The following is an 8,726-nucleotide window of genomic DNA, read 5'->3' on the forward strand; positions in this document are numbered from 1 at the left end:
AAAAATCATCTCGTATGCTTGTTACTTTTTAAATATTATGAATGTTGTATGAGAAATATTTTATAAAGAATATAGTGTAAAAATTATGTAATAATTTGTTATATCATATATAAATACCATCAAAATGAACAACCATATACAAAATTCAGTCTTTGACTCATTTATGATATTATGTGATTTAGTGAAGTTATTTAGCACTCTTTTTGTTTTGGTATTTAAGATAAAAATTGTATAATTATTTAAAAAATAAAAATATTTTTTATAGAGTGATAAGATATTAAATTTTTTTTATTTTTATAAAATATATTAAAATTTTCTAATAATACATAAAAAAAATAAAAGAAGATTATATGAACTATTATTATGATTACATATGAAGTTTTTAGTTGTATAGATTTGAAGCCTAATTTATCTCTTTATTCATTTAGCACTAATAAAGAAAATTGGTATCCAAAAACTTTAAACGGCAAAGCCAAATAAAAAGAAAAGATATTAGGAAGTCTGTCAGACAACCATGCGATCATCCCAGTCAGCTAGGCAGCCTAGGTACGATCCTCTACAGCCCTGAGAACCCAGAAAGATCCTCCAGCCGTTAATCACGCTCTGATCACACGGTCATGATTCATCCACCAGACTTGAGTTCCTGTCTCCTTTGTGATAAAGGATACAGAGGTACGAGCCTATAGAACAGATCCTGTTCAAGTAAGGTCGTATCCGTCCACTAGGACGTCGTAGTTTAAAAAGTAGGTAATGTATTCTCTAGCAGTCGATGTGGGATGGCTGCAGCAGCCGTGTTCGTTCCAAGCTTAGCAATGGAAAATTTGGGTAAAAATGATGAATGCTGCTGGCATTAAAATAATAGCTTACGCTCTTATGAGAGATTGATTTCAGCTATTTTTAGTATATTGGACTGAGGTATTTGATGAATAAGTTGTATTATAAGAGCATTAGGATACTAACAGATACATATTTTAAAATTTATAATTATTTATATTTATTCATTTATACTCTTTATTTCTCTTTTTATTCTATCTCATATATATTTCTTTAAATTATATAGATATATTCCACTTTCAAGGAAAAAAAAAAGTTCAGTCAATAGAATTCGTTAATAAATAGAATAATTTTTAATGGATTATAAAAATTGATTTTTTAAATTAGATTTTATGTACTTTAATATATCCACACATCTAAAGTAAAAAAAAAAAAATTATAAAATTATTTACTTGAAAAATACAAAATACTAAATCAACTAAAAAGTTTTGAAAGATAAATGAAAGAACTAAATGTTAACCAAACTAAAAATAGAAATTAAAATCTTTTGAGATTATGGGACAAATTATATCTACAATCCTTTTGAACCTTTTGAAATTTGGCGTGTAAACCTATGAATAAATATCTGATGTAAATTATGAAGATATAATTGATAACAAGTAAGAAAAATTTTCAACTTCATGTATATCTGGACATCTAATTCTTCTTTTTTTATTATGATTATTACTTTCACAACTCAAATTTTAAATGATAAAAATAAAAATTGAAGTGTGTGAGTGACAAATAAGAAAAAAAAAATAGGTCTGATTGATGGGCATTAAGCCAATTCATGCGGGCATTTCCATACATTAATTGAAAATCCTTTATCGCTTAATTAAATGATAGTATATTATATAAAGATATTTAAAAATATTTTACAGTTTTAAAAAGATATATTTCTATATATAATATGGTAAAAGTATATGCTTTTACCTCACTTAAGTTTGATTGTCTATTTCCAGGTAGTATTAGTAGAGTTAAATACTTAAAAACAAGCTTAATTGCATATGTTTGTGTCAAGATCCAAGTTTAAGACACGTAGACTACTAATTACAAGTTCCAAGGGATATTTTAGTCATTTTGTATAATTATTAAGATTTATATTAAAAGTTATTTATGGGATATTTTAGTCATTTAAAGACTTATCTATTAGATAGACTTATATGAGGCATACATCTCTAGAGAAACTTATTTGGAGAGTGACTATTCTCTATATATATCTTTGCAAAATCTAATTCTAGGAAAATGAGAGTTTTCTCCTATCTACTCTCTACACCCACCCACCATTATTCTCTTCATAATTCTCTATAATTCTTTATAAATATTTAGTCTTAGTTTTCATTACTCTTTTTAAGAAATGAAAAGTGATGACCAATCATCTTCCTACTTGAAGAAATTCAGGATGAACTTTAATTTTTAATATTGTTTTATGTCTTTCTATTTAATACCATGATCATTGGGTTAAATATGCTATGCTAGTTTTTCATAAGTGTTTAGTTTATCATTTTTACTTTTGCATGAACCTTGATATTTATTTATTTAATGAATAATTTCTTTACCTTCATATATTGTATTAGTTTCATCTATTATTATTGGTCGACTATCATATCAATTTAGTGGTAATATTTATTATAAAAATTTTTAGGTTAAAAATATTAAAAACATCATCTTTACTTTAATCTATGTTGATATAAGAAACTTAAGTTGCATCATTAGCTTGAGTGACTTAAAGAAAAAGCACATCACCATCTCATTCATTTGAACTAGGCTTAAAGTAAAACAAAGAGATTACTAAATAAATGGCTAGACTAGATACTATTTTTAGCATATAATTTTAAACCATAAACATTTGCGTTTACATTATATATTTATTTATTATTTGGTTATTTTACTTTATGAATATTATTCCTCTCAAAAATATTGATTTAGAGTGTTTAGATTTACTTCTATTGTTTTGTGTTGATAATTAATCTTTTTAATAAATGGTCTTATAGTTCCTTGAGAGGTCGATTTTATAGTAAACTTACTCTTACTATATGAATGGTTCGTGCTATTACGAGTACTAAATGAGACACATCAGACAACATATCAGATAATTCACTTTTCTTATAGAATAATAAGAAAAAGATAATTAACTTTTAAATTCCTAAATATTTTTTTTATTAAATCTAAATAGGAACGACAATAAGATAAAGTGGGACAAATTTTGAATCTTTCTATTAGATGATAGCATATGAGATAATTGACTTTTCTCATAGAATAATAAGAAAAATATAATTAACTTTTTAAATTCCTAAATATTTTTTTTTTATTTCAATCTAAATAGGAACGGCAACGAGATAAAGTGAGATAAATTTTGAGTATTTTTATTTCAATTCCATGCAAAACGGGCCAGGAATCTCCATTTGTATTTTTACAATTTTATTAATGTTAAAACCTTATTATTTATATATTTTAATAAAAATTATCATAATCTAGACTAAAGTTTACATATATTTATAACTTTTTATAGCTAAGTAATATAAAATTAAAATAACAAATACAATATATATTAATCATATGAAATCGATCTATTGCCATAGGTGGAGCAGGAATTTTTTACTAGGTTCAGAGCAGAAATTTTTTTATTCAAACGAATCGAATTTGTCACATGACATCGATTAAAAATAAAATAATATTACTTTAACGTATCTAATATTTCTTTTAAATCTAAAAAATATATGCCCTGTTTAAATTATCAAGTAGTGAAAGAATCTATTATAAGGTGATAATATTATTAAAAATATTTAATTTATAGGAAAGAAAAGAAAAGGTCATTATTAGTGATACTAAATCAATCACGTAATTATAAAAAATATTTAGAAAAAAGGAAAAGAACATAAAAAAATTATTGGAGTCTGTCAGACAACCATGTGACCATCCCAGTCAACTAAGCTGGCTAGGAACGATCCTCTACAGCCCTGAGAAACCCGAAGGAGCCTCCAGCCGTTAATCACGCTCTGATCACACGGTCATGATTCATCCACCAGACTTGAGTTCCTGTCTCCTTTGTGATAAAGGACACAGAGGTACGAGCCTATAGAACAGATCCTGTTCAAGTAAGGTCGTACCACAAGAAGCTCTTCTGCGTCCTTAAAAAGTCTTTATTGAAATGTCAAGTAATCAATGTGGGATTCTGGCATAAGTTCCTCTGTGCAAAGGATAGATGGGTATAAAGACGATGCTGCCACATTAAAATACCTGCACAAGCATTAAAGAAGATTTGCTAAATCTAAAATGTGAATTCAAATTTACATGGGAAGTTAAAAAAAAATTGAAGTTTATATCTATTTACAAGAATTATATGGGCTTGAACTATAGAAGTTTAGCATGAGCTAAAAGAAATTCTCTTATCTGTTGAATGATTTTAAGATCATTTTTCGCACATATAGCAATTAACAAATGAAGTGAAACCTTATGATATTTATATTATATTATTATACATTATTCTGATCTCTCAATTATATACATATAAAATTAAAAATCAAATGTAAATGCATATAAAAAGAAAAAACTCCCAACTAGTAGTTTCTGGGTCTTTTGCTAGTCTCAATCCATTTCCAATGAGCTAAGATAAGAGATAATATATTTCATTATTGGGTTGACGGTGGGTTAGTTGGAGATTTTCTCAAGTCTAATTACGAATTGATTTTAAAATTCTAAGTCTGAACCTTACTTATTTGAAAATTCTGGCTTTTTAATTTCCCTAATCAGGAAAGATATTGGCCACAAATTAATAAATGGAAAAAGGTTGCTTAAAATATATAGTAAGAGAATGACATATGTATATATACAAGTTTACGAGAAATGACCCAACAATTTCCTTCTTGTTCTTGTTATATTGGCATTACTGAATGCAACAATAAGCAATCGAATAGGATAGATAGCTATCTTATAAGTCAAATCAATGTACCAAATGCCCTTGGCTGGTATAACCCAATAAGCTACAAGTTAATCTTTTGGTAGTCGAACAAGAAACATTGGGTCAATTACTAACCAACTATATATTGAGAGATGGATGCTTTTCTTTTAATTGCTTTAGAAGGGAGAGAAGGCGACTAGTAGTAATAATTTCTAGTGCAGAGTGGTCATACTACGGAATATTTATAGTAGTATAGTTAATCTGAATATGGGGTCAAGTTCGTCACTGTTACACTAATCTCGAAACTAAGTAGGAAGATTCAACTAAACTATAAACCTAGACATTTTTAAAAAAAAATTTAAAAAAAAAAATTTTTTTTTAAATTTAAATTTAAATCTTTAAACTGTTTCATGAAAGTCATTCAACCATCAGGCTATGATTTTATGTGGTAAAAGATGATGTTAAAACTATAGAGTTCCATTAATTTATATGTTAGTAATTAAATTGTAGACATCAATTTTGTATATTTGAATCTTTGATGCCGTATAATTTTTTTTTTTTAATTTTATAGAAAGTAATGTAAAATTTACTCTTGAACGTCATGTTTTTCATTTGAAAACAATAATTTGTAAAAGAAAAAGAAAAAGAAAAGGAATTGAAATGATAAGATTTGTTCAACTATCTTATAAATGATTTGGGAGAGGTAGAAAATCTAATTAATTCACTGTCACGGGTAGTATAAGGATATATATCCCACTTGGCATTAATGTTAAAAGATTATAGAGAGCTGTCATTTTTTCTCTTCCCCTTTATAATTTAAGGAGGAATATAACCAAACAAGGAGAGTGGTTGAATGTTGAAGCAATAGAAGTTGACAAAACCAGTAGTAGCACACATCTCTTAATTATAGATGTTTCCTCTGTAATTAGCTTAAGTTCTTTAATGCCTTCTTATTGGTTTGTTTTTGTGCTAAAGACGTTTTCTACCAATCCTAATCTCGCTTTTAATTCGAACTCTTATAAATAAATCTTTAGTCTGATGGTCAAGAAATTTAATATTGAAAATTAAATGCGATAATGTTTATTTTTCTATTTTATAAAAGAATTTTTCATATTTTAATATTATTTGCAATAGTACAGTTACAACATATTTATAATTTTAAAAAGAATTACTAACTTGATTAGTTTTAATTTAAAATAAGAAAGAAAAGGACCATACATTGAATACATTTGCATTCATTTTTGTCAAACTTTGTTCATGCTTTGACACCCTGTCACCTGGAAATCTCAACCGCTGAATATTGGTTGTTAGCATTCAAACTTTGTGGCTCTTTTTCGGTGTTTCTTTCTCATCCATAAATTTTCACTTTGCTGTGTTAGGTTTTCTTGCGTTCAAAAGAGTAGTTACTTGTCATCACCTCTGCATTCCATTTTGCTCCCTTCATAATTCAGCATTCCCTGCTACCACCCATTTTACTTTGATTCAATATTAATCTTCGCAACTTTAAATTCATTCGCACATTGCCATCATTTTATACATCATTTTGTTTGTTGAGATTTAAATTCTGACGCTTACTTCTAAAGCGGTCGGTCTTACTTTACCATTCTATTTACTATTCTTACACCTAAATCAAGCAACGCTCCTAGAGAAAGTTTTCATAAATTGAACTATAGATTCCTGGGGCTAGCTAATTAGAAAGTTTATGGAAATTTGATATAAAGTGAGAGATGATAATACGTTTATGAAAATGTAGTAAGGGAAGAAACTTATATACTAATGTTTTCCTGGAAAAGCTTCAATTTGAAGTTCATGACCAACTAATATTTAGTTTTACAATAGAGCTTTTGTGAGGCTTGCTATGATATGTCAAGATAGTGCATGATATGAAATATACCTTACTATTTATTGTCAAAAGAACAAGAAAAAAAGGACAATGACATTTTCCCCCATTGAGATGGCTCCTTTTAACTCATTTTGAAACCACAAACTCATAAATAAAAGGGTAAATTACTACGGCCTTAGAATATATACTTGGATATAATATCTACCCTTTTATTTCGATTAGAAGATATAGTCATAGATTTTTCTTTAAATCATACACTATAGAAGATATATTTAATAATACAATAACTTCTAAGAAATCATACAATAATGTTCATGAATTTGTTGATTAATAATAGATTTACTATAAATTAAAAATGAAACATCCTCCATTGACACAATTCTAATGAAAGATAATTTTATTTAACGGAATGACTCCAAAACTTAAAGAGTTATTTCCCCTATTATTTCTAAAAATAAAGGGTCAATTTATGTAGTCTAGTATACCTTAAGGATGACCCTGAATAAAATTATATTTCCAACTTTTGATTCTAATTATGCAATGGGTATTGTTTTGATTTAGTGGGAGAATCATCAGGTAAAAGAGTCATCATGATTCCTTGTGGGGTTTTATAGACCCAAATTGTGGCAGACTTTTTAGGGCAAGTCAAAATATAAAGGCAGAAAGCAGGCTTTTTACAGGGTAATGTTTGCCTCTAATTGTGTCTCAATATGGATAATTAGTGCTTAAACTTTTTCCAGTGCAATAGAATGATGATTTCAGACTTCCTAAATTTTCAAGTTCTCACCTTTTCACCTTTCACTATATCATTGCTGCTGCTCACCTTTTGTCTGGATTTAAACTCATAATCCTATGGTTTTAAATTCATTAATTTTGAAATAATAATTTTAATATTTACCGAAATAAAACTGATTCATATACTGAACTCAAATTCTTAATAAGAATGTTTTAAACTATTATTATTTCTTAAAAGACTTCCCTTATATTTGGTTTGGAATCTGAATTAGGTTACAATTATTTACTAATCAAATTGAGTCTAATTATATCATAAAATTAATTCGTGAACCTCACATTTATACATCTCAAAAAGGAATTTCACAGTAATATTCCTTTTCTTTCAAAAATATATTTACTTATGGAACTTTTCTTAAAGCATAAATGCATGCACATGAAGCCTCATCTCTATATTTATAATAAAGGGTACTAGACATTTTCTTTTACACGTACTTGTTCTTAAAGCTGGGAGTGTGTAAGCTAACTATTAGAGGATGAAGATAAAAAATATAATTTTTTTTTATTTTGATTTATTTAGAATTAATATACAGCATTGCCGGATCATAGTTACTTACTCAAAATCTGAAGTCGGAATCTTAATCAAATTTTTCTTTCTTTTAATACAGTAAGTGAGCTCAATGATTTATCAAGGATCTCTTTAAGTTCTATCTGGTTGTATTAAAGGTGAGCATATCTCTGGGTTTTAGGACAAGGGTTGTCTATCTGTGGGCTCACCACACATACATACAACCACTCTTTAAGATTTTCCAATGCTTGACAGAGGATTTCGACGGAAAACAAAGTAACCCAAATTTCTAAAACCCTAGGTTTCATTATTTGAAGAAATTCAAGAACTGTTTTATATATAAGTGTTACAAATGATAATATTACATATATATAAATGGGAATCTAATTATATGGTCGGTTCTGGGTCCAACAAGCCCCACTCACTGGGTGCTTAACCTAGGGTTAGTGAAAGGGGGTCTGTACGAAGGAGTTTCTTTCATAACCAAAATGGAGCAATAAGTGAATCGCATGGTCCATTGGCCATTATCTGGGAAGCACCCATTATCATCCATGTTCTCCATCATGACAATGACTTTAAATTTTGGCCAATGGTGATGATTCGTATACTACTTTTCTATTTAATCCTTACAAGTTTGCGGATTAGACTGTAGTTCACCCTCGCCAAGAAGTAGGTCAGACAAGAATTAGAAAAAAATAAATAAAATTTTAAGCTAGCTTAATTTTATTTTGAAACTCCACTCTCCTCCATAGATAAGGTAATCTATAATTACCAACTTGATTGATTGTTATATCAAATTATGATTTTAACCGAGTCTGGAGGACGATGAATCATTTCAAAAAAAACGAAAAAAAGACTAAACTTTTACA

General features: G+C 27.9%; 2 non-coding genes across 2 annotated transcripts; both read right to left on the reverse strand.

Annotated features, from left to right (window-relative positions):
- Window positions 1–498: 498 nt before the first annotated feature.
- LOC112536421 lies at window positions 499–712 on the reverse strand. Its single transcript, XR_003080444.1, has one exon. It is a non-coding gene; the product is annotated as a small nucleolar RNA U3 (small nucleolar RNA).
- A 2,995-nt stretch (window positions 713–3,707) lies between these two features.
- On the reverse strand, window positions 3,708–3,921 carry LOC112536420. The gene has a single exon (XR_003080443.1). It is a non-coding gene; the product is annotated as a small nucleolar RNA U3 (small nucleolar RNA).
- Window positions 3,922–8,726: the final 4,805 nt, after the last annotated feature.

Source organism: Ricinus communis, chromosome 8, assembly GCF_019578655.1.
Source record: "Ricinus communis isolate WT05 ecotype wild-type chromosome 8, ASM1957865v1, whole genome shotgun sequence".
Taxonomy (NCBI): Eukaryota; Viridiplantae; Streptophyta; class Magnoliopsida; order Malpighiales; family Euphorbiaceae; genus Ricinus; species Ricinus communis.